This window comes from Nyctereutes procyonoides, unplaced genomic scaffold (assembly GCF_905146905.1).
Source record: "Nyctereutes procyonoides isolate TBG_1078 unplaced genomic scaffold, NYPRO_anot_genome, whole genome shotgun sequence".
Lineage (NCBI taxonomy): Eukaryota > Metazoa > Chordata > Mammalia > Carnivora > Canidae > Nyctereutes > Nyctereutes procyonoides.
The window spans coordinates 13,025,750-13,052,068 of record NW_026575043.1 but is presented as its reverse complement, the minus strand read 5'-3'; the positions used below and the strand labels follow the sequence as shown (position 1 = coordinate 13,052,068).

The 26,319-nt window shown below is 37.8% G+C and overlaps 1 protein-coding gene and 1 pseudogene across 6 annotated transcripts in view; one reads left to right on the top strand and one right to left on the bottom strand.

Moving 5' to 3' along the window:
* The window catches only part of RNF182 (ring finger protein 182), a 62,972-nt gene that overhangs the window by 20,523 nt on the left and 16,130 nt on the right, over positions 1-26,319 (top strand). The window contains exon 1 of one of the 6 annotated variants that reach the window (XM_055321838.1): positions 20,696-20,933. The exons of the other annotated variants lie outside the window; for them this stretch is intronic. The gene's annotated coding sequence lies outside the window, so the exon portion shown is untranslated. Of the gene's footprint in view, positions 1-20,695; positions 20,934-26,319 lie in introns of those variants that run through there. 6 annotated transcript variants of the gene reach the window in all.
* On the bottom strand, positions 23,503-24,091 carry LOC129507880 (rRNA-processing protein FCF1 homolog; annotated as a pseudogene).

Genomic DNA, 26,319 nt, shown 5'->3' with positions numbered 1-26,319 from the left:
GTTGGTGTTTGATGTATCTCCTATTTCATATCCCTTTCTCTTTGACTTCCTTTTGCATTAACTACTTTTTAGTCAGCTGTTTTTTCTGTGGACTATTAAATTATGCTTGCTTTTTTTTTTCTGTTGTTATTTTAGTGAGATTGCAAAATTTATCTTAATTTATAGCAGTATACTTCAGATTAATAGTAACTTAATTCCAGTAAAATATAGAAACTTTGTTCCTATGGTTCTCCTTTTCCTCTCCCCTCCTTAGGGTTCTTATTGCCATAAGTGTTATGTCTACATATATTAAGAACTAAACAACTGTACCTCTAAATATTTCAAACATAGAAATGTTATAATTATTACTTTATCAATTTTATGTATTTTAAAGAAGATGAGAGAAAAAATGAGAAAAAGATTTTAAAAGATATATTTCAGAGAGAGAGAGCAAGAAAGAGTGCATGAGTGTAGGGGGAGGGGCAGAGGGAGAGAGAGCCTTAACCAGACTCTCTGCTGAGCATGGAGCTAGATGCAGGGCTCAGTCTCACAATCCTGAGATCATGACCTGAGCTGAAACCAAGAGTCAGATGCTTAACCAACTGTACCACCTGGGTGCCTGAGAAAAATATATGTATGATACATTTGTATTTACCTACATGCTTAGAATTTGGAACACTTTTCATTTTTTCTTGCCATTTCAAGCCCACATCTGATGTCATTCTCTTCCAGCTTGAAGGATTTCCTTTAGTATTTCTTATAAGACAGGTCTCTGCTAGGAACAAATTCTTTTAATCTTTTTCTGGGAATATGTTCATTTTCATTTAAAAAGATATACAGGTTTTATTTATTTCCTTAAGTAATCTCTGCACTCAAACTCATGACCCCAAGATCAAGAGAAGCATGTTCCTCTGACAGAGCCACCTAAGTGTCCCTTTCATCTTCATTTTTTGTTTTGTTCAGTTGGTTGAGAGTTTTTTTCTTTTCAAGACTTTGAATATGTCATCTACTGACTTCTGGCCTCTATTATCTCTTTTGAGAAGTTAATTGTTAATCTCATTGTTCCTTTGTATATGATGAATGTTTTTTCTCTTGTTGCTTTCAAGATTTTATCATTCTATTGGTCTTCAGCAGTTTGAGATGTGTCCTCGTGTGGATTTGTGTACTTATCTTTGTTAGAATTCACTGAGCTTTTAGATTTGTGGGCTAGTGTTTTACATCAAATTTGGAAAATATTTGGGCCAGTATAGCTTCCAATATTTTTTTCTGTTCTTTACCATTTGATTCCCCCATTATACATATATTGATATATTTATGTTCTCCCACATGTCTCTAAGGCTCTATTTGTTGTTGAATATTTTTCTCCGTTCTTCAGGTTGGATATTATCCCTTTATCTTAATATTACTGATTTAGTTTTTACCACCTCAAATGTACTATTGAGTCACTCTGCTGAATTTTTCATTTCAGTTACTCTAATTCTGAACTCCTAGTTTCTATTTAATTCTTTTGAAATAATCTCTCTCTCTTTTTAAACAATATTTTATTTATTTATTTGACAGAGAGATTCAGAGAGAGAGAGAGCACAAACAGGGGGAGCAGGAGAGGGAGAAGCAGGCTTCCTGATGAACAGGGATCCTGATGTGGGACTTCATCCCAGGATGCTTAACCAACTGAGCCACTCTTGCTCTCCTAAAATAATATCTCTTTTTTGATAACCTCTATTTGTTTACCACTGTTGTCAGACTTTTCTTTAATTCTTTGAGCTTTTAAGAAAAAGTTGTTTAAATATAATCATAATAGCAGCATGAGGTCTCTGCTATATGTAACACTTGGAGTCACTCAGAGATAGTTTTTATTGATTGCTTTTTTTTCTTTAATTTTTAAAAAAATTTTTTTGTTTTATTTATTTATGATAGGCACACAGTGAGAGAGAGAGAGGCAGAGACACAGGCAGAGGGAGAAGCAGGCTCCATACACCGGGAGCCCGACGTGGGATTCGATCCCGGGTCTCCAGGATCGCGCCCTGGGCCAAAGGCAGGCGCTAAACCGCTGCGCCACCCAGGGATCCCTGCTTTTTTTTTTTTCTGACTATAGGTCACACTCTCTTATTTCTTTGCATATCTTAACTTTTTTTGTTGAATTTCAGATATTTTGAAAAACATATTATAGCAGTTGTGGTGAAGGTGGTGGTGATGGTGGTTGTTTTATTTTGTTTGTGATTAGAAATGTAACTGGCCTAAATTGTGAAATCTGTCTCCCCATAACATGCAGCTGATGTCTCTGTTCAGTTCTTTTTCTCATCTTTTATTATTTATTTATGCATTCATTTATTTTTAAAGATTTTATTTGAGAGAAGAGAGTAAGTAAGCAAGAGAGCACAAAAAGAGGTTGGGGAAGAGGCAAAGGGAGAGGGAGAAGCAGATTCCCCATTGAGTACAGAGCCTGACTCAGGGCTTGATCCCAGGACCCTGAGATCATGACCTGAGCTGAAGGCAGATGCTCAACTGACTAAGCCACCCAGGTGCCCCTCATCTTTTATTTTTTTTTAAACCTGGCTTCCTAGGGGTCTTTCCTGTGTCAGCATAGCTGAAGTTACAGCTAAAGATTAGTCAGAGGTTATGGTCAAATATCTCAAGTCAGCATAGCTTCCACTCTCTACAGATAAATCTGGATGTGGGTTGGGGAGTCCATTCAAAGTTCAGATTGCTTTCAAGTTTGCCTTAGTTTCTATTTTCACTGGGCACTCTGTGCATGTATTCAGGCTCTTTTGTCATTAATATGTTTGTGTGTTAAGCTCTAGTCTCTACTATGGGTGTGCTCAGCCTCTGGTCAACTGAGGCCATGTGGAGAGTTTTTCAAATCTTCTTTGGCTGTCTTAACTTCTTGAATACCATATCTGGCTCATCTGTCAGTTTATGACTGGCTCCAATCAGAATTGTTATCTTAAGCTATGAAGCTGTTGTCTCCCTGCTACCTTGTGACTAAAATGACCACTTCATTTTTTAAAAAAAGATTTTATTTTTTTTTATTCATGACAGACACACAGAGAGAGAGCGAGGCAGAGAGAGAAACAGGCTCCATGCAGGGAGCCTGACATGGGACTCGATCCCGGGTCTCCAGGATCATACCCCGGGCTGAAGGTGACACCAAACCGCTGGGCCATCGGGGCTGCCCCCACTTCATTTTTTAAAAAATATTTTATTTATTTATTTACTTGCGAGAAAGAGAGAGAGTGGGTGAGAGAGCAGGAAGTGGGTGGGGGAAGGTAGAGGGAGAAGCAGACTCCCAACTGAGCAGGGAGCCTGATGTGGGACTCAATCCTGGGACTCCAGGATCATAACCTGAGCAGAAGGCAGATGCTTAATCCACTGACCCACCCAGGTGCCCCTGAGATGACCACTTTAAACAGCACTTTCATATCAAGTGAACCTCCTTGACAGTAGCAGTGAAGCTGTTTCCCATAGATGGGTATGCCCTGGTTGAACTACCATGCTGAAGAAGGATATGGGGTGAGGAGAGCAGCCCCAGCCAAGAATACTACAGTATGTATGGGAATTTCACCTAAAGTCACTTGTTTTCATGGATGAATGCTTCTCAGTTTGTTGTATGCTGGAATTTCTGAAGTGTTGAAACTATCATTTTTGACAGTTTTGAGCAGTTTTGTAGTTGCCTTGTGGGGAGAGGCTTTATCAGCCTCCTCACTCCATCATGCTGAAGTGAGTCTGTTCTAGTTATTGTATCTTTGAGATTTATAATCTTTATTTGATTCTTTCTTTTTCCCGTTTAAAAGAGATTACAATTCTCTAGTGAAATTCTTCACTTATCATCTGTTTTCTTGAACATATTAATCATAGTTCTGTTAATGTCCATATCTGATACCTTCAGTATTTGAATTACCACTTTCTCTCATTCCCTCTGAGCCCAGTTTTCAGAAAGTGAGACAGTGTATCTGAAAAGATTGTGGAAGCCTTGGATGTTGTTATTTTTCTTCTGGAAGACAGGGTAGGGGTAGCCTATTTTTATTTAGTCAGAGTTTGAAAAAAATCTCATTGGGTTTTGTTCCCTTTGAGAGATATCTTCTTCTTGGTTTTCCTTTATTCCTAGCATTTTAGAGATCCCAGCTACAAGCCTGAGGTGTTTACTGGGGCATTCCTCTTTCGTGACCCTGAGCTCTACTTCTTTTTTCCTGTGCCCTACAAATCTGCCAGAAACTCTGCTGGTATTTTAACTTCATGTGTGCCACTTTCTCTTTGGTTTTCTGGCTTCTCATATTATATGTTTTTTGGAAACTTGAAGGGAAATGTTGTATAGAATATTGGTCTTGGTTCTTTGCACTTCCCCTTTTTGGGGGATCTTGGCTCCTCCAGTCCCACCTGCTTTGGTAAACCTGAACTTTTATTTCTGAGCATAACTCAGTAAGCCAGAATTTTTGAGGTGTTGCTTTCTTTCTGGCCTCCTGGCCCCCCGAGTGTGCAAAGAAATTGGCAAATGCCTTGATCAAAAATGGCAGAGAATGTCAGCTCAGTTCATTTCTCTTCCCTCCAGGGTCTTTATCAAGCCCTGGTTGCTTTGGTTGCTGTCGGAAAACTTGAACTTTTTTTGCTTTTGTGAATTTTGCTTAGCTTTTCTTCATGGAGGGTTGGTCTGATATAAATGACTTCCTTCTTTATGAAAGTGGATCTCCAAAAGCATTCTTTAGCATCATTACTTTATTTAACCTAAGTTGACAAAAACATGATCATTGCAATTGTTTTTCTCTAGATGAGGGTCTTTTCTTAGAATCATCCAAGGCTGTCTCTTCAAGATACTAAGACCAGGCAGAAAAATTTTAAAAATTATCTTGCAAAATTTGAGCTAGGGAACCTCTATTCAATATTGATCAATAGCTAAGAGACTAGACTTTTTTTGCATAAAAGGATAAACTGACTTGCAGTGTTATTATAATATTGGTCTTTGGAATACTTTCTCTTGAACTGGTTAATTTCTTCCTTATTTCTTAGAGTAAAATCAAATATATAAGGCAATTTTATAAAAATTTGATGATGGCTTTTAGTGTTGATCTTTATTTGTAATTTATGGAATATTAAGACCAACGTTATTTGAATTTATTGTTAGAAAAACACAAACATCTAGCTTAACTCATTGTCAAATTATTATTTTTTAGTTTTTTAGTGAAATGACATAGAATGCTTAATTTGTAATGCTGGTTTCTTTGGGATTCAATACTTTACATTATCAAAGTAAAAATCAATCTTGATAATAGCTTTCAAAAATTATTAGATAAGGGATCCCTGGGTGGCGCAGCGGTTTGGCGCCTGCCTTTGGCCCAGGGCGCGATCCTGGAGACCCGGGATCGAATCCCACATCGGGCTCCCGGTGCATGGAGCCTGCTTCTCCCTCTGCCTGTGTCTCTGCTCTCTCTCTCTCTCTCTCTCTCTCTCTCTCTGTGACTATCATAAATAAATAAAAAATAAAAAAAATTAAAAAAAAAACAAAAATTATTAGATAAGATTCATTAATTGTGTCAAATATACCACTCTGGTGGGGGATGTTGATAATGTGGGGTCTATGTATATGGGAAATCTCTGTACCCTCCTCTCAATTTCACTCTGAACCTTAAATTGCTCTAAAAACAAAGTTTTCAGAAAACTTACTAGATCCACAGAAATTACATTTACGTACTCTGATATACCAGTGTTACTCTGATATATGCTGGATAAGCTTTAATTATTAACTCTAAATTAATAACCTAAATATGTTAGGTGCTGTTTTTCCTTATACTCCTGTAGTAAATACCCAATATAATGATGAACTATAATGATCTTAAGGATGTATTTTTGGTAGCCATTGATTTTGAATTAATAGAAGCTCAAAAGTTGAGGTGATAACATTTTAAAATAAATTTTGTTGTTTTTGTTGTTCAAGATGTTAAGTTTATGGATGTGTATAGTACACTGGAGACTAAAAAAGAGATAAATCAGTGACTTTCCAGAATATATGAAAATCTTGTTCTCTTTTTTCTGAAATTCTTAGAGTTATTCTAACTTTCCTTCAAAAAACAAGTTCATGCCTCTTTGATGGAGACACAGAAGCAGAACGTTCTGTAGGAACTAAATTATGAGATAAATGAATATGAAGGTGGCAGTAGAAGTGTGCACTGCTTCTCCCACTGCCCGGAAACTGCTATATTTGGCATATATTTCTGTCCCAGCTGGTCAGTTGTGAGCTCTCTGAGAAAGGTGACAGCCTTGTGCTCATTGTTGGATATACGGTACATGAGAAGTATTCCATAAACACTGGCTAAGTAAACCCCATCAAAGAAAAATTTTGTACCAGACACCTGTTAAAAATGGCAAGGACAGCCTTTAGTACTGCTGCAGTAGGAGAGAGAGACTTCCGTGTGAACTGAGCTCGACACCACTGAAACAAAAGGGGAGAGGTCTTTTCCATCTTGGGGTGCACAAAAGGAAAGGTACCAAAAAGTCTTTAAGAGAGGTTGTATGGTTAGGCAATCTGGCAGTTATCTGGAGGAGAAACAGATTTCTCCCATCTTTAGGACAGGAAGTAGTTTTGCAAATTTGAGCAAGGCACCCAACCCAGTTAGGCTCTTACCCTCCTGTAGAAACCAGGGGAACAGGAGAGCTATCTCCCCAGATGTTTGCCTTTCAAAGAGGTGGCTTCCAGGTCCTTAAGGAGATGTTTCAGATGGTAGAAGATTAACAACCCAACGGGGCAGTACAGGGATTTACAATTGCAAGCTTTTTAAGGTAAGTGCTCTAAGAGAAGGGAGCCTATCCTTAGTGGCCTGTCATTAGCCTTAGGATTAGAACAAACAGTAAATTCATCTGCAGCAGTGAGCTTTCTTGGATAGATGATTGGGAGACCTGAGTTCCTCCTACTAGGAACATGGCTTTGGGCTGATAGAAACTATGCTCGTGATTGTGGAAGTCTCTTAGGGTAGGGAATGAAATAATTTGTGCTGAAAGTTACAGTTTTCATAGACCAAGGTTGAAGCCTGATTGAGGAGAAGGTTCAGAGGAGCCTGGACATAGCTTGGTGAAAAAGAGAGTCTTTGTCAATAACACAGAGAACGAGGGTATTTTATGTATGGAAATGTAAAGTGAAACCAAAAAAAAAGAGGTAGAAATCAGGAATATCTAGAATTTAATGTCCAGGACTAGCTAGGGGAGAAGGAACTAATGTTTGTTTAGCCAGGCACATGACATCTGTTATTTTTACTTTATCCTTCTAATAACCCTGTGAGGTCGATACTATCTTCATATTGAATCATGAGTCACAGACTCAGATGTTTTAAGTAACATGATCAAGGTCATCTAAGTTCATGATTGCTGGAGTTGGTATTCAGACCCAGAGTCCTTTGACTTCAAGTTGCCAACACATTGTCATATATGCTTACCAACGTGTATTTTAGTGTTCTTATATAGCAACTTGCTTTTCTTAGGAATAACTTACATTAGTAACAGTTAGCACTGATAAACTGTTTACTGTCTGTACCAAATCCTAAGAAGAAAATTTAGCAAGTCTTGATAAACATTGAGTGAGAAAGTAAGAGTGTTACTAGTCCTTTGCTTTTGGAGGATATAAATACTCTCAGTTGTCATTGGAATTACTGCTAACACCCCAATACACATGGAAAAGCTGCTCCTGATCACAGATCTCAGTAGTGCTGAAACAGGAAGGTCTGTAGCCATCAAGCCCAGAATCTTAATTTCTCCCATGAAAAAGCTATGACCCAGAAAGGTTAGGTGATCTCCCCAAGTGACTGACTCAAGATCCCAGAGCTTGCTCGTTAGGGAAAGCTGGGATTGGCTGAACCGAAAATTACTGTGGCCCAATTTGGGGATTTACCCTAAGATGTCATCATCACAGAATGTCTTTATCCAGTGTCAAACTGCCACAGTGTCGCTACTGCATTCTCTTAGAAAATAACCAAAAGAGGTGAAATTGCCTGTAGGTGGAGGTGACAGTGACTCAGCAGTGTCCCCGCAGCCCCATCAGGTGATTCAGCAGAGCTCTCTGTGTCAGACACTCCTGCCTGAATCTGCTAAGTCTCTTTCCAGTGACCCGCCCCACCTCCGATACACTTTCAGCAAAAATAAACAGCGATATGACAACAAAACAGCTAACACAGATCTAAAAAACCAAACTTTTAAACTTTTTTTTTTGCCTAAATATGTCCATTACAATGTTTTAAAAATTTCAAAGATTGAAGTAATACCACTCCTCTTCCTTGTGTCCAAACATTAATTTATGCTGTTTGGGGTATTAAACAGTAAGTTGGGTTTTTTTTTTTTTCCTCCCGTGTTGTTTAACCTCTATCATTGCTGTGGGTGAATTTTCATTTTAACAGTTTTCCCTCTGCTATTTTTGGGCTAAAATAACCCACTAAAAGATTGTAGTAAGAACACTAAACAGGACTTATACCTCCCTTACAAATTTTTTAGTGTACAATGCCATTTTGTTGGCTAAAGGTTCAGTGTTGTTCAGCCGATCTCCGAAGCTCACTCGTCTTGCTTTCTAGCATATGCCTGTTGATTAGTAAGTCTTCATTTCCCTCTCCCTGCTATTCCACTCTGATTCTATGAATTTGTGTACTTTAGACATTCATTTAAGTGGAATCCTGCAGCACTTGCCTTTCTGTGATTAGTTTATTTCACTTAAAATAATGTGGTTTACTTTACTCAGTATAATGTCCCGAAGATTCATCTATGTTGTTGAAAATGATAGAATTTCCTTTTTTTGGGGTGGCTGAGTAGTATTCCTCTCTCTCTCTGTCTCTGTCTCTCTCTGCCACTTCTTTATCCATTCATCTGTCAATAGACATTTAGGCTGTTTCCACATCTTGGCTACTGTGAGTGGTATTGCAGTGAACATAGGGTGCTCATATCTCTTCAAGATCTCGATTTCAATTCTGGATGAATTCCCAGAAATAGGATTGCTGGATAATATGGTAGTTCTGTTTTTTTTTTTTTTTTTTTAAGATTTATTTATTTATTTTAGAGAGAGAGAGAGCGCGCACACGCAGGAGCAGGAGGGGCAGAGGAAAAGGGAGAGAGAATCCCAAGTAGACTGCAGTGAGTGTGGAGCCCCAAGCAGGGCTCGATTTCACAACCCTGAGATCATGACCTGAGCTGAAACCAAGAGTCAGACACTTAACTGATGATGCCACCCAGGTAGTTCTAATTTTAATTTTCTGAGGAGCCTGCATGTTTTTCATTATGGCTACACCATTTTGTATTCCTACCCACAGTGTGCAGGGATTCCAATTTCTTCACATCCTTATTGCCATTTGCCTATTGATATTTTCTGATTTTTGATACTAGTTAACATGACAGGTGTGAAATGGTATCTCATTATGCTTTTGATTTGCCTTTTTCCTTGATGAGCAAAACTGAACACTTTTTCATATACCTGTTGGCTGTTTGTATGTCTTCTTTGGGAATGTGCTTATCTAAATCCTTAGCCTATATTTTAGTCAGCTGATAAGTTTTTTGCTATTGAGTAGTAGGAGTTCCTAATACATTTTGAGTATTAACTCCTCATCAGACACATGGTTTACCAACATTGTCTCCCATATTGCAGGTTGTCTTTCACTCTGTTAATTGTTTCCTCTGCTTTGCGGAAGCTTCTCAGTTTGATTTGGTCCCACTTTTCCTCTGCCTTTTTGGTGTCCCTTTTATTCTGGTGAGGGGATCCCTGGACGTGGAAACCTTGGGGGACTCTTGATGCCATTGAGTCACACAGTGGGCAGGTGAGTTACTAGTGAAGATGTGAAGAGAGAGGTTAGCACTGCACTGAGTGTGAGTGTGTGTGGTTGTTAATGACCAGTGAGCATGACAGAATTAGGACAGCAGAGAGCAGAGATGGGAGTGTGGGCTTATGAGAGTCCATCCCTACAGATGTAAGGGGCTTATGGGAGACAGGACGTTGGTGGAATCCAGTCTTTCACTTTCATGGAGTAATGGAATAGGCAATGGGAAACCCTGGGTTATAAGATGGGGTGTCAGGACCACTCAGAGAAAGGCAAACTAGTCCTTAGAAGAGGAAAGTAGAAAATCAGGATGGACTACCACCACAAGATAACATTAAGGGGTAGGAATGAGGAATGCAGAAACGTGTAGCTCTACCTCCTTTGCATTGTTCCCTTCACATATTTTGGGTCCTTCTCTTACAGCATTTATCCTCAGTTGTATAATAGCTGAGTTACTCATTGGGCTCCATCTCTACATTGTAGATCACTGGAAGGGAAGGTCATTGCCAGCGCCTAGCATAGGGACCATGTGTAGTAAGTATTCGATAAATATTTGGTGTGAACGGATAGACATGGGAGGGGATGGAGAGGGGAGGAAACAAAATATCCATGAACATATATGTTGGAAGTAAAGACAGAAAGCTTTCTTAGTTGTATTAATTCTTATCTTTTTATTATGAAAAAGTTTAAACATATTCAAAAGTAGAAAAAATGGCAGAATTAATCCCTTTTTACTAATTACTCAGCCTTAACAATGATCAACATATGGCCAATCTTGCTTCATTTATCTCTCCCCCTCCCCACTGGATTGTTCTACACAAAGCCCAGATGTCATATTATTTCATCTGTGGATACATTCAGTATGTGTCTTTAAAACAGTAAAGAGACTGGGCTGTTTAAAAAGTCCAATCACAACACTATTAACACACCAGGAAATAGCACAGTAATTCCTTACTGCTATCAAATTTTGGATTAGTACTCAGATTTTCTATTGTCTTGTAAATTTGTTGTCCAGTTGGTCATGATAGAATCAGAATCCAAATAAGGACTATACATGATTTCGTTGATAAATCTCTTAGGACTTTTTAAAAAGTTTTTATTTAAATTCTAGTTAGTTAACATATAATGTAATATTGGTCTCAGGTGTACGATATAGTGATTCAGCAGTTCCATACAACACCATGCCCTCCTTAATCCCCATCACGACCAGTGCCCTCCTTAATCCCCATCACCCGTTTCCCCCATCCCCATCCGCCTCCCCTCTGGTGACCATCAGTTTGTTCTCTATAGTTAAGAATCTGTTTCTTGGTTTGCCTCTCTCTTTTTTTCCCCTTCGCTTGTTTGTTTTGCTTCTTAAATTTATATACAAGTGAAATCATATAGTATTTGTCTTTCTCTGATGGACTTATTTTACTTAGCATTATGCTCTCTAGCTCCATCCATGTCATTGCAAATGGCAAGATTTCATTCTTTTCCATGGCTGATTAATATTCCATTGTATTTATACACCACATCCCCTTTATCCATTCATAAGTTGATGGACACTTGGACTGTTTCCAGAGTTTGGCTATTGCAGATAATGCTGCTGTAAACCTCAGGGTGTGTGTAGCCCTTTGAATTAGTATTTTTGTGTTCTTTGGTAAATTTCCTAACTAGTACAGTTGCAGGATACTAGGGTAGTTTTATTTTTAACTTTTGGAGGAACTTCCGTACTGTTTTCCAGAATGGCTGCACCAGTTTGCATTCCCACCACCAGTGCAAGAGGGTTCCCCTTTGTCCACAGCCTTACCAACACCTGCTGTTTCTTGCATTGTTGATTTTAGTCATTCTGACAGTCATGAGGTGATATTTCATTGTGGTTCTTTTTTTTTTTTTTAAGATTTTATCTATTTATTCATGAGAGACATAGAGAAAGAGAGGCAGACACACAGGCAGAGGGAGAAGCAGGCTCCATACAGGGAGCCCGATGTGGGACTCGATCCCAGGACCCCAGGATCACACCCTGAGCTGAAGGCAAGTGCTTAACTACTGAGCCACCCAGGTGTCCCTTCATTGTGGTTCTGATTGCATTTCCCCGATGATGAGTGATGTTGAACATCTTTTCATGAGTCTGTTGGTCACGTATATGTCTCCTTTGGAAAAATATCCATTCATTCTTCTCATTTTTTAGTTGGATTACTTGTTTTTTGGGGTGTTGAATTTTATTAAGTTCTTTATATGTTTTGGATACTGACATATCCATATGTCATTTGGTAGTATCTTCTCCCATTCCATAGGTTGCCTTGTCATTTTGTTGATTGTTTCCTTTGCTGTGCAGAAGCTTTTTATCTTGAAGTCCTAGTAGTTAATTTTCGCTTTTCTTTCCCTTCCCTCAGGACACATATCTAGAAATTTGTTACAGCTAATGTCAAAGAGGTTACTGCCTATGTTTTCCGTTAGGATTTTTATGGTTCCGTGTCTCACAGTTAGGGTCTTTAATCCATTTTGAATTTATTTTTGGTATGCTGTAAGAAAATGTTCCAGTTTCATTCTTTTGCATGTTGCTGTCCAGTTTTCCCAACACCGATTTTTGAAGAGACCGTCTTTTTTTCCATTGGATAGTCTTTCTGGCTTTTTAAGAGATTGATTAACCATATAGTTGTGGGTTCAAATCTCTCAGGGCATGTTTTTTTAAAATTAAAAAAAAATTTTTAAGGGTATTATTTATTTGAGAGAAAGAGAGAGAGGGAGGGAGAGAGAGAAAACACAGCAGGGGGTGGGGATAGAGGGGGAAGCAGACCCCCTGTTTAGCAGGACTCAGTCCCAGAACCTTGGGTGTCATGACCTGAGCTGAAGGTAGATGCTTGACCTACTGAGCCACCCAGGTGCCCTCCCTTAGGACTTTTTAATCTATAGGTTCACCTTTTACTTTTCCTTACAGTTTATTTATTGAAGAAACCAGATCCTTGGCCTGTAGAATTTCTCACAGTGTGAATTTTTACTAATTGTTTCCCCATGGTGTCATTTAATTTGTTTTTCTATTTGCTATATTTCCTGTAAACTGGTAATTAGAGACAGAGGCTTGATCATATTTTTAATTTTTTGGCAGGACTTCAGAGGTGGGGTATGTGCTTTCTAATGCATGGCATCAGGGGCACATAATACCTTGTCCCCCACCTTTGTGAGGTGAAGTTTGAACAGTGAGCACAGCTGTTGTCAGCCTGATGCCTGCATTATAAACATTGTCATCTGCTTCTTGCCTAATGGTTTTAGCAACCGTTGATAATTATTGTCAAGATCACGGATTAGCAGACTTTCTCCGTAAGGGGCTGGGTAGTGCATGTTTTCAGCTTTTGCAGACCATGTGGTCTCTGTCATCGTGGTGGGCCAGCAGCTTTGGGGAATACATAAGTGATGGGCATGGTTGTGTTCCTGTAAAACTGTATTTGCCATCGTAGATTTGGCTCACTAGCCTTTGTTTGCCAACTCCTGACCTACACCGGTTGTTTCATTCGGGGTTGCAAAATAATATAGTAATTCTATCATTCTTTGTTTATTAATTGAAGTGCTTCTGTAGTGAAGAATTTTACTTCATCCATTATTGATTTACTCTAAGGAACTATTTGTAGAGGAAAGGCAGGATAAATGCTCGAGTCTTTCCCTTTGTTTATTATCTACTTTCAGAATAAGGAGTTGGTTTCTTAGCATCCTCCAAAGGTAATCAGTTTGGTTTAAAGAATCATCATGAAATTATGGATATTAAACGTATTTGATATTTCAGTCTTCCTAGACATAGGCCATGTGGCTGTTAGTGTCACACTGCAGCCATGTGAAACTTCAGAGGCACCGTTAGCTCCATAGCAGAATGTCTGTTGTAGTTTTTTTCTTTTTAATTGAGGTATAATTAACATACAGTAAGTAGTATGTTAGTTTCAGGTGTACAACATAGTGATTTGACATTTGTGTACATTGCAAAAATGGTTACTATGATGAGTCCTCTTACCACCTGTCACCTTACAAAGTTAATACAGTGTTATTGACTGTATTCCCAGGATGCACATTACATCCCCATGACTTGTTGATTTTATAACTGAAGGTTTGTACTGCTTAATCCCCTTTAGCCATTTCATCCCCATCCTCAACAGCTTTCCCCTCAGGCAGCCACGTATCTCTGTATCTCTGAGTCTGAGTTTTGTTTTATTTATTTTATAGAGTTCAACATAAGTGAAATCATGTGGCATTTGTCTTATTTCACTAGTGTAGTTGTGTACCTCGAGGTACATCCATGTTGTCACAATTCATTCTTTTTTATGGCTCAGTAGTATTCCTGTGTGTGTGTGTGTGTGTGTGTGTGTGAGTGACATCTTTATTCATTCATCCACAGATAGGCACAGAGATTGTTTCCACATCTTGGCTATTGTATATAATGCTACAGGGAACATAGGGCTGGATGTATCTTTTTGAATTAGTGTTTTCATTTTTTTCAGATAGATGCAAGTAGATAGTGGAATTGCTGGATCATATGGTAGCTCTGTTTTTAATTTTTTGAAGAGCCTCCATACTGTTTTCCATAGTGGCTGCACCAATTTACATCCCCACCAACAGTGAACAAGGATTACATTTTCTCTACATCCTCACCAACAATTGGTATTTCTTGTCTTTATGATACTTGCCATTTTGTCTGGTGTGAGGTGGTATCTCATTGCATTTCCATGATTGGTGATATTGTGCATCTTTTCATGTGCTTGTTATCCATCTGTGTCTTTTTTTGGAAAAATGTGTATCCAGATCTTCTGCCCATTTTTAAATTGGATTCTTTGGGCTTTTTTGTTTTGTTTTTGTAATTGGGTCATATGAGTTTTTTTAATGTACTTTGGATATTTACCCCTTATTAGATACATGATTTGCAAATATCTTCCCTCATTCAGTAGGTGGTCCTTTCTTTCATCTTATTGTTGGTTTCCTTCACTATCAGAGCTTTTTAGTTTGATATAGTCTTATGTTTGCTTGCCTTTTTCTCTTCTTTTGTAAAAGATTTTATTTATTTATTTATTTATTTATTTATTTATTTATTTATTTATTTATTTATTTAACAGAGAGAGCACAAGCAGGGGGAATGGCAGGCAGTGGGAGAGGGAGAAGCAGGGTCCCCTGCCAAGCAGGGAGCCCGATGTGGGGCTCAGTCCCAGGACCCTGGGATCATGACCTGAGCCAAAGGCAGATGTCCAACTGACTGAGCCGCCCAGGTGCCCTGCTTGCCTTTGGAGTCAGATGTTCCAAAAAAACATCATAAGGGAACCTCCATCTTCCAGTAATTCACCAAAATGACCAACACAAAGGGAAAGAGGTGATGTACCCGCTGTATGTTCTCTAGGCCTTTTAGAAAACATGGAGTTGTTCCTTTGGCCACATACATGCGAATCTATAAGAAAGGTGATATTGTGGACATCAAGGGAATGGGCACTGTTCAAAAAGGAAATGTCCCACAAATGTTACCATGGCAAAACTGGAAGAGTCTACAATGTTACTCAGCATGCTGTTGGCATTGTTGTAAACAAACAAGTTAAGGGCAAGATTCTTGCCAAGAGAATTAATGTCCACATTGAGCATATTAAACACTCAAAGAGCTGAGATAGCTTACTGAAGTGTGTGAAGGAAAATGATCAGAAAAAGAGGAAGCCAAAGAGAAAGGTACTTGTGTCCAACTGAAGCGCCAGCCTGCCCCACCCAGAGAAGCACACTTTGTGAGAACCAATGGAAAGGAGCCTGAACTGCTGGAACCCATTCCCTATGAATTCATGGCATGATAACTGTAAATAAAATAAAAGACCTCAGGATTGTAAAAGTGTTTCTCTTAAAAAACAAATAAACAAAAAAACATCATAAGACCAATGTCAAGGAGCTTGCTGCCTAGGTTTTATTCTAGGAATTTTAGGGTTTCAGGTTTTTCCTTCAAGTCTTCAGTCCATTTTGAGTTGATTTTTTTTTTTGTGTGTGTGTGTGTGTGTGTATATCATTATTTTGCATGTAGCTGTCTGGTTTTCCCAACATCATTTATTGGAGACTGTCCTTTATATATTTGTATATTCTTGTCTTTGTCATAAATTAATTGTCCATATAAGCATATTTTATTTATGGGCTCTTAATTCTTTTTGATGTGATTGTAAATGGGATTTTTAAATTTCTTTTCCTGATAGCTTATTATTAGTGCATACAAACAATACAACACATATTTGTATAACAATTTTGTATCTTGGAAGTTTACTGAATTCATTTATCCGAATGGTTTTTTTTGATGGAGTCTGTAGAGTTTTCTTTTTTTTTTTTTTCTAATTTTTTTTTAATTTATTTACGATAGTCATAGAGAGAGAGAGAGAGAGGCAGAGACACAGGCAGAGGGAGAAGCAGGCTCCATGCACCGGGAGCCCGACGTGGGATTCGATCCCGGGTCTCCAGGATCGTGCCCTGGGCCAAAGGCAGGCGCCAAACCACTGCGCCACCCAGGGATCCCTAGAGTTTTCTATATATAGTATGTCATCTACAAATAGTAACAGTTTTACTCCTTTCTTTACAATTTTCATGCCTTTAATTTCTTTTCTTGCCTAATTGGTGTGGCTAGGATTTCTAACACCATGGTGAATAACAGTGGGGATAGTGGGTATGTTTGTCTTGTTCATAATCTTAGAGGAAAAGCCTTCAGGTTTTCACTGTTGAATGTGATATTAGCTCTGATTTTGTCATATATGGCCTTAGGTATATTCCTTCTATGCCCGCTTTGTTGAGAATTTTTATGGTAAATTGATGTTCAGTTTTGTCAAGTGCTTTTTCTATCTATTGAGATGATTATGTGATATTTATCTTTAATTTTGTTAATGCGGTATATCACATTAATTGATTTGCAGATGTTGAACTATCCTGGCATTGCTGGAGTAAATCCCACTTGAGTATGGTGTATGGTCCTATTAATGTATTGTTGAGTTCAGTTTGCTAGTATTTTGTTGAGGATTTTTGCACGTATGTTCATTAGGGATATTGGACTATAATTTTGTGTGTGTTGTGTTTGTGTGCATGTGTGGTGTCCTTGTGTGGTTTTGGTATGCTGACTTCATAAAGTGAGTTTGGAAAGTTTCTCTCCTCATAATTTTTTTGGGAGAGTTTGAGACAGATAGGTATTAAATCTTTGAGTATTTGGTGGAATTCACTAGGGAAGCCATCTGGCCTTGGACTTTTATCTTTGGAGTTTTTTGATTACTGATTCAATCTCCTTACGAGTAATCTGTCTATTCAGATTTTCTATTTCTTTATGAGTTAGTCTTGGAAGATTGTAAAATCTAGGGATTTATCTATTTCTTCTAGATTGTTCAATTTGCTGGTATGTAATTGTTCACAGATCTCTTGTGATCCTTTGTATTTCTGTGGTATCAGTTGTAACATCTTTTTCATTTCTCATTTTATTTATTTGAACCCTCTTTTTGGTGAGTGTAGCTAAAGGCTTGTTAATTTTGTTAATCTTTTCAAAGAATCAGCTCCTAGCTTCATTGATCTTTTTTATTTCTTTGTCTTAATTTATTTCTGTTCTGATCTTTATTTCTTTATATTTTTTTCTTCTTTTTACTAACTTTGGGCTTTATTTCTTCTTTTTAAAGGTATTTTTTAAGTGTAAAAGTAAATTGTTTGAGATTTCTGTTATTTCTTGAGGTGGGCCGTATTGCTATGAACTTACCCTCTGATAACCACTTTTGCTGCATCTCATCTATTTTGGTGTATTGTATTTCTTTTATGTTAGTCTCTAGATATTTTTTATTTCTTCTTTGATTTCTTCTATGACCTAGTAGTTGTTCTATGACCAGTTGTTTAATCTCTACATATTTATAGTTTTTCCAGTTTTCTTCTTGTAATTGATTTCTAGGTTCATACCATTGTGATCAGAAATGATACTTGATATGATTTCAGTCTTCTTGAATTTATTGAGACTTGTTATGTGGTCAACCATGTGATCTATCCCAGAGAATATTCCATGTACAGTTGAGAAGAATATGTATTCTTCTGCTTTTGGATGAATGTACTGTATATATCTATTAAGTCCATCTGGCCTAATGTCATTTAAAACCATGTTTCCTTATTGATTTTATGTCTGGATGATCTATCCACTGATGTGAGTTCATATGGTGTTTAAATTTCCTAATGTTACTGTATTACCTTTTAATATTTGCTTTATAAAAAATATATGCTTTATATATTTTATATATTTTTGTGCTCCTAAGTTGGGTGCATATATATTTATAAATTTTATGTCTTCTTGCTGGATTGACTCCTTTATCATAATGTAGTGCCCTTCTTTGTCTTTTATTATAGTCTTTGTTTTAAAGTTTATTTTGTCTTTATGAGTGTGTATGTATACCAGGTTTCATTTCATTTCCCTTTGCATGGGGTATTATTTTTTTTTTTTATGCCATCACTTTCAGTCTGTGTCCTTACTTCTGAAGTGAGTCTCTTGTAGGCAGAATATAGATGGATCTAGTTTTATTACTCATTTAACCATTCCATGTTTTTTGGTTGGAGAATTTAATCTGTTTTCATTTAAAATAATACTTCCATTTTGTTAACTGTTTTCAGGCTGTTTTGTAGTTTCTCTCCGTTCTTCTTCCCATGTGGTTTGATGACTTCCTTTAGTTTTATGTTTCATTTTCTTTCCCATTTTTTCTTTTGTGTATTTATTATAAGTTTTTGCTTTGTGGTTTATAAGAAAGTTCACTTATAACTTCCTATGTATATAACAGTCTGTTTTGAGTTGATAACAACTGAAATTTGAACACATTCTCAAACTCTATATTTTACTCCCTGCACCATGTTTGGTGCTGTTGAAGTCATTTTTTACACCTTAACTAATTATTGTAGTTTTAGTTAATTATACTACTTTTGTCTTAGCTTGTATGGTAGCTTTATAAGGGGTTAATATGCTACCTTTATTATATATTTACTTTTTGCGGTGAGACTTTTACCTTTGTGTGTTCCCTTGTTATCAGTGTCATTTCTTTTCAGCATGAAGAAATCCCTTTGATATTTCTTGTAAGGCTGAGTTAGTAGTGATGAACTCCTCTAGTTCTTGCTTGTCTGGAAAATTCTTCATCTCTCCTTCAGATTTGAATGAGAGCCTTGCTGTGTAGTGTTTTCTTGGTTGGAAATGTATTCATTTCAGCACTTTGAATATGTCATGCCACCCTCTTCTGGCCTGCATAGTTTCTATGGAGAAATCTGATAGCCTTATGGGGTTTTCTTTGTACATAACAACTTTTTTTTTTCTTTTGAGGCTTTTAAGATACTCTCTTTAACTTCTGACATTTTAATTCTCATGTGTCTTGGTATGGCTGTCTTTGGATTCGACTTATTTGGAACTTTTTGGGCTTCTTGGATCTGGAGGTCTGTTTCCTTCCCTAGGTCAGGGAAATTTTCAGTCATTATTTCTTGAAATAAGTGCTCCTTTTTCAGTTCTTTTTTTCTGGGACCCCAATATGTGACTTATTCCACCTGTTGTTGCAGATACCTCTTAAGTTATCTTAATTTTTTTTTTTAAAAAAGATTTTACTTATTTATTCATGAGAGACACAGAGAAAGAGGCAGAGACTTAGGCAGAGGGAGAAGCAGGCTCTCTGCCTAAAGCCTGATGCAGGACTTGATCCCAGGTGCCCAGGATCATACCCTGGGCTGAAAGCAGACATTCAACCACTGAGCCACCCAAGTGTCCCAAGTTATCTTCATTTTTAGAAATTCTTTTTTTTTTTTTTTGATGCTCTATCTGAATGAGTTCCATTGCTTTATTCTCCAGCTTATGGATACATCTTTCTGCTTCATCCAGACTGCTGTTGAACCCCTCTAGTGTATTTCTCCATTCAGTCACTGTATTCTTCATCTCTATGACCTCTGTTTGGTACTTTTTTTGTTTTCTGTCTTCTTGTTGAAGTTCTTATTGTGTTCATCCATTCTCCTCCCAAGTTCAGTGAGCATCTTTTTTTTTTTTTTTTTTTTTTAAATTTTTTTTTCTTTATTTATGATAGTCACAGGGAGAGAGAGAGAGAGAGGGGCAGAGACACAGGCAGAGGGAGAAGCAGGCTCCATGCACCGGGAGCCCGACGTGGGATTCAATCCCGGGTCTCCAGGATCGCGCCCTGGGCCAAAGGCAGGCGCCAAACCGCTGCGCCACCCAGGGATCCCAGTGAGCATCTTTCTAACCATCATTTTGAATTATCAGATAAAATTCTTGTCTTTGTATCATTAAGGGCTTTTTCTGAGGTTTTGTCTTGTTCCTTAGTTTGGAACATGTTTTTCTATTTCTTTATTTTGCTTGACTCTCTGTGTTTGTTTCTGTGTGTTAGGTGGAACATCTACCTCTCTCAGTCTTGAAGGTGTGGCCTTCTGTAGGTGTGATCCTTCTTGTTCAAACCTGCCTTAGCTCCTGGTTGTCTTTCAAGCCTTTGTGACTGTCAAAACTTCCTAATGGGCCTCATTGCTTCAGATGTGCCAAGACCTGTCAGTGATCCAAGGGGAAGAATCTTGTTTAACACCTAGTTACAGGCTGTTTGGAAGCCAGACCCTCAGGCAGCAGCTCTTAAAGTAAGCAAGTATATATAGTCTTGTGGGGCTATAATCAAGGCTGTAGCAAGGCCAAAGGGTTGTGCAAAGGGTGGTGTCTCCCTGCTATGTTCCCTGGGTGTGCTTAGTTGCTAGATGTGTGGCCTAGCCTGCCCTTCAGGCTGAAACTACAGGCTAAGTAAATAGGCCTTTTTTTTTTTTTTTTTTAAACCTCAGGAAGATTAGGGTTGTGTTTCCCTCTGTTGTCTGTGTAGTGGTGTCCTAGAGATGGTGGCCTGCCAAGAGCTATTTCTCTGATCATTACATCCCTGTGGAGCTCTGGAACACCAGCCTTCTTGGTCACCAGGACCAGGTGCCCAGATGTCTCCTGTGTGGATTGCCCATGACTTCTGGCATGAGCAAGACAGCTGGAGAGTGTACTTGGTGGGCCATGCTCGCTTCAGAAAGGCAGTGGGAAAATATCTTGTCTGCGTGTGCCCACAGGCTTTGGCAATGCAGCGAGAGCCTTGTCTGTGCATGTGTGTGCCTCACTTGTAGTGATTATCAAATAAAGCAATGGTCTCTCTCTGCAGCTGTAAAATCCATGATGCTACAGTTTTACAGTTTTATTAGGTAAGGAAAACATTTAATGTTTCTTAAACTCAAAAATTAGATTCTTTCTTGTTATTGTACATATTTTTATCTGGGTTAATATACTTGTATATGTATTTATTTTTTAGCATGGCTGGGTCACTGTTGAGCCAAATTGACATTTGAAAGTTCAAAATGCAACTTTATTTCATTAGCCTACAATGTGAAACTTGATTTAATGCCATATGTTTTTTCATTAGTGCCAAGTAGGGAAAAATGGGCATATTTGAAGAGCTCAAATTTTGGTACATTCCAAAAAGCTCTCTCCTGATTTATCATCTATATTTCACTTAGCTCAACTGGTTCTGATAATTTCCTTCCTCAGTTCTTTTCTTGGTTACTTTAGCTCTTCAAATTCATTGTCTGTATTTTCTCTCTGCTACAGCCAAAATTTTACCCAGGCCCATTGTAGTCTGTCTTCTGGGACATTTATGGTTATGTGTGATCTCCTCTTCTTGTTTGTCCCATCAGTCTGCTGGCTACTTTGACACTCCCCTTTACCCTTTCTTTCCTTGGATTTATGGATAACCTTTGTTTCCTTCTCACCTTTTGATTCTTTTTTTTTCTCTTCTCTTTTCCCAGCATGTTAACAATGTTCCCAGGTCTTTTTTATGTATCCTAAGCATTTTTCTCTCTCTAAGTTGTTCTAACTTCCCTGGGAAGCTCATGATTTGCCAGTCTTATTTTCAGGATTTCAGTTACTCCTCATATGCAGATGACTTGTATAACTCTGTCTCATTCTGAGCTCTGATGTTTCTATTTCCATATTTATTGTGGAATATCAGATGTTTCAACTTTGACTTTTTCTAGCAAATAAAATCCAAGGGAGAGAGGTACCTTTTAAATGTATTCATGCCATCATGGAGCCCACCTGGGTGCTGGCTAATCCATGAAAGATTTTGAAGATGAGCTTATTATATTTTTATTTAATTTAAATTTTAGTTAGTTTTTTTTTTTTAACATACAGTCCAGTATTGGTTTTTGGAGTAGAATTAAGTAGATTCATCATTTACATACAATACCCAGTGCTTATCACAACAGGTGACCTCCTTAATGCCTATCACCCACCTAGCCCATCCCTCACTCACCTCCATCCATCAAGCCTCCGTTTGTTCTCTGTAACTAAGAATCTTTTATGATTTGTTTCCCTCTCTCCTTTTCCCCCTTTCCTGTATGTTCCTGTTTTCTTTCTTAAATTCTACATGTGAATGAGATCATACAGTATTTGTCTTTCTCTGACTGACTTATTTCACTTAGCATTATACACTCTAGCTCCATCTACACTACTGCAAATGGCAAGATTTCTTTCTTTTTGATGGCTGAGTAATATTCCATTGTGTTGGCCGTGTGTGTGTGTGTGTGTGTGTTTGTTTGTTTGTGTCCATCCACTCATGATTTGATGGACATTTAGGCTCTTTCCATAGTTTGGCTATTGTTGATAATGCTGCTACAAATATTAGGGTCCATGTGCCCCTTTGAATTAGTATTTTTGTATCCTTTGGGTAAATACCTAGTAGTGCAGTTGCTGGATCATGGGGGGGTTCTATTTTCACATTTTGAGGAACCTCCATGCTGTTCTCCAGAGTGACTGTACCAGTTTGCATTTCCACCACAGGTATAAGAGGGTTCCCTTTCTTGGGGGCCTTTCTCCGTATCCTTGCCAACACCTGTTGTTAATTTTGGCCATCCTGATAAGTGTGAAGTGTTATCTTATCACGGTTTTGATTTGTATTTCCCTAATGAGTGATGTTGAGCATCTTTTCATGCATCTATTAGCTATCCGGATGCCTTTTTCGGAAAAGTGTCTATTCCTGTCTTCTGTGCATTTCTTAACTGGATTGTTTGTTTGTTTGTTATTTATTTATTTATTTATTTATTTATTTATTTATTTATTTATGATAGTCACAGAGAGAGGGGGGGGCAGAGACACAGGCAGAGGGAGAAGCAGGCTCCATGCACCGGGAGCCCGATATGGGATTCGATCCCGGGTCTCCAGGATCGCGCCCTGAGCCCAAGGCAGGCGCCAAACCGCTGCGCCACCCAGGGATCCCCATCTTAACTGGATTATTTGTTTTTTGGGTGTTGAATTTGATAAGCTCTTTATGTTATTTATTTTAATTTAATTTTATTTGTGAGCAATCATTTGATTCATAAAAAGATTAAAATTTTTTATTTTATTTCTAATTTTTATTTTTTTAAGATTTTACTTATTTTTTGATGAGAGGCACACAGAGAGAGGCAGAGACATAGGCAGAGGGAGAAGTAGGCTCCCTCTGGGGAGCCTGTTGCAGGACTCAATCCTAGGACCCCAGGATCATGACCTGAGCCGAAGGCAGACACTCAACCACTGAACCACCCAGGCACCCTGAAACAAATTATAAGATGATGTGAAATATCAATTTCAAAACAACATCAGAAAGTGAGTGTATTTAACCATACTCAGCTCATAACAGAGCAGATGAGTAAGTGGAATAATAATTCATTCTATAACTCATACAGCTATATGATCTGGCAGTAGAAAAAGTTGGTAAAGGAAGGCAGAGAAACTCTATTAAGAATTAGAACAGGGGGCTCCATGATCCTCTGGCATCCACTCAGTGTTGTACCTGTGGTTAGAAATATTCATGGTGGGAACTCCAGGGATCTTCACATCCTTCATTTAGGGTCCCTGTTAAGCTGTGGCTACAGTGTAACACTTGTGCTGAGTTATTCTCTATACTAAGCACTCATCTGCTTTCTTTGTGTGTGCATGGTCATCATTCAAATCTTGGATCCTTGGCGATCCTTAGAGACATTCGATATTTCTGCCCCAATTGCTCAGTTTCAGCCATCACAAACCAGTTATATAGGGGACACACTTGGTATACAGACAGTCCATCTTTGTCCTAAGTTGAGTTTGGCTTTCATGGAAAAGTTGATAAAGTTAGTATCAACCAGGATGTGGAAGGGCGGGTCCAGCTGTGTGTTATATTGGAAAAAGAAGCAGGAAGGATGTTGGGAGACTTCTCTTTCCTTGAGTGCACTGGGATCTTTCTTATCTTTATCTTTAGAGGTTTTAATCTATTCTTCTTTTTAAGCCTCTCCTCTCTGAGATTAAGCCTTCACTTCATGATTACATACATCCTTGCTTTCTTTTGCTTCTGCACTTCACACTGCATTCCTTTTGTTAATAGTTATCTGTTTTAATCTTCCAGTACATCCTGTCTGTGTTGGCCCAGGCTCTGCTGGCTGTCCTTTGCCTTAGACGCATCTATGACTTCTGTATTTAACATATCTTGTCCCACTGCATGTTTCCCTCCTTTTCATGAAGATTTTCCAGACTAATTCTGACCATCTAAAGAGACCATCAGCTGAGCTACATTTTTCTCTCAACCATAAAATTAAGAGGAATTTTTTTTCATAACTTAAAAGCTTCTGTAAGCCAGTTATTTTCTGAGCTGATAAGAAAGAAAGCAGTGCTCTTCTGGCTTTGCTTTTTAAGGACGTGAGTGTTTAATGGGTCTGTCGCACAACACAATCATCCTTAACCTTAATATGTAATAAATATAAAACTATCTTCCTTAACAATGTGCTTCTTTTCCTGTACAAATATCACTTTTATCTCATCAGAAAAACATTGTAGGTTTTCACTTTATCCTAATCTTCACCATGGAGTATATGTCAATCAGTAATGCTACATTATGTAGCTGTTTTGCAGAGTGACACATTCATTAAGATTGAATCTGAAAGGCCTTTTGAGAAAAGCCTTTTAGGGCAAATAAATGCAATAAAGTCTAACTATAGTTCTGTTTCTCCTTGCCAATCTTGGATTAAGACATATAGTAAATGTGGTAGGATTTGGAAAGTGATTCTTTTCCCTTTATAAATCTTTTTGCTCATTATTAACTGAAGCATTTCATGAATTAGATTGTTCTCATTTTGCTGAGTCAGAGCACAGTTGGACTTTGGTAACTGTAAATATATTCCCTTTCAGGAGGTGTTGTAAATATTTTTATTAATGCTGGAGAAGAGATGATATATTCTTTAGAATTATGGGAAGTGAACAAAACACTTTGGGGAGAGATGAAAAGGAAAAATATTTTTGTCACTTTGTTTTTATTTTAGAGTAATAGTACAAAAATAATTTTGTGCTAAAAATAATATTTTTAGCTTTTCTTATGTCTATAATAATTTTGAGAAAGCTGTATTTAGATATAGTAGTGATGACTGTTTTGCTTAGTATATACGGGTGTGTTTAGAGAAAATTAAAGACAACATATACCTTTTCAGGTTGATGTCTGGACATTTACAGAGAAACAATCCCAGAGGAATTGTGTCCTACAGATTTTATGAATCCATGTCTTTGATGAGCCCACACCTGAAACTGGTAGACAAATATGTATGAAAACTGATTTTCAGTGGTAAAGATAAAGAGATTCATTCATTTGTTCAACATATATTAAGGCTTCCTAGTTGCTATGATTTATGAATATTTTGACATACATATTTTATTTTATAGTTATAGATTTTTGAGAAGTTCAGCTGATCAGATTCTATATTTCTATATGGAAATTTTGGGGTATTAGATTTAAAATTTAAAAATCTAGATAAAAAATGTATAGCATTTAAGAATATCAAGACAAAGTGCTGACTGCACCACACTTAGCCAGGTACGGTGTACTATCATAAATTGATGGAGAGAGGAGGAATCTTGGAGACAATTTAATATATTTATCTATTAGGCAGGTAGTTACTCTGTGCTGGCTTCTGATAGGTGCTTGTGCTACAGTGGTAAACAATGTGTCAAAGGCTCTTCTATTCTTAGAAATTACATTCTAGTAGTGGAGGTTGAGAGCTGACAAATTAATTAGTCAAATTGGGCTTGTGGAAGACTGTCAAAGATAGAAAATGATGTTATAATAGAAAATAAATGGAAAGGAATTTTTAAAATGAGATAATTAGGAAGGTGCCCCTTGGAGACTATCCTGAAGTTGAGCTCTGTGAGAGAGAATGAGTGTGGCAAGGACATTCCCCATCCTAAGCAGGAAAGAGCTTACAGTGTTCATAGAACTTAACAAAGGTGCATGTGATAGAAGGCATTGTGGACTGGGGTTCAAGGAGGGACTGTATTCTAAACTCCATACTGCCTTGCTATATGGCGTTTGGATTTCAATCTGTACTTAAAACTATCGAGCAGGCAATAGATATAATCTAATTTATATTTTAAGAAGTTCACTTTTGGCTATTGCAAAGAAAACAGTTGGTAGTAGGGAACACTTGGAAGCAGGAAGATTACTTAGGAGGCAGTTTTATAGTGGACAAGGATGAAGATCAGATGAAGGTAGATTAGAGGCATACTTTGGAAGCAGAATTGACTTGGTAATGGATT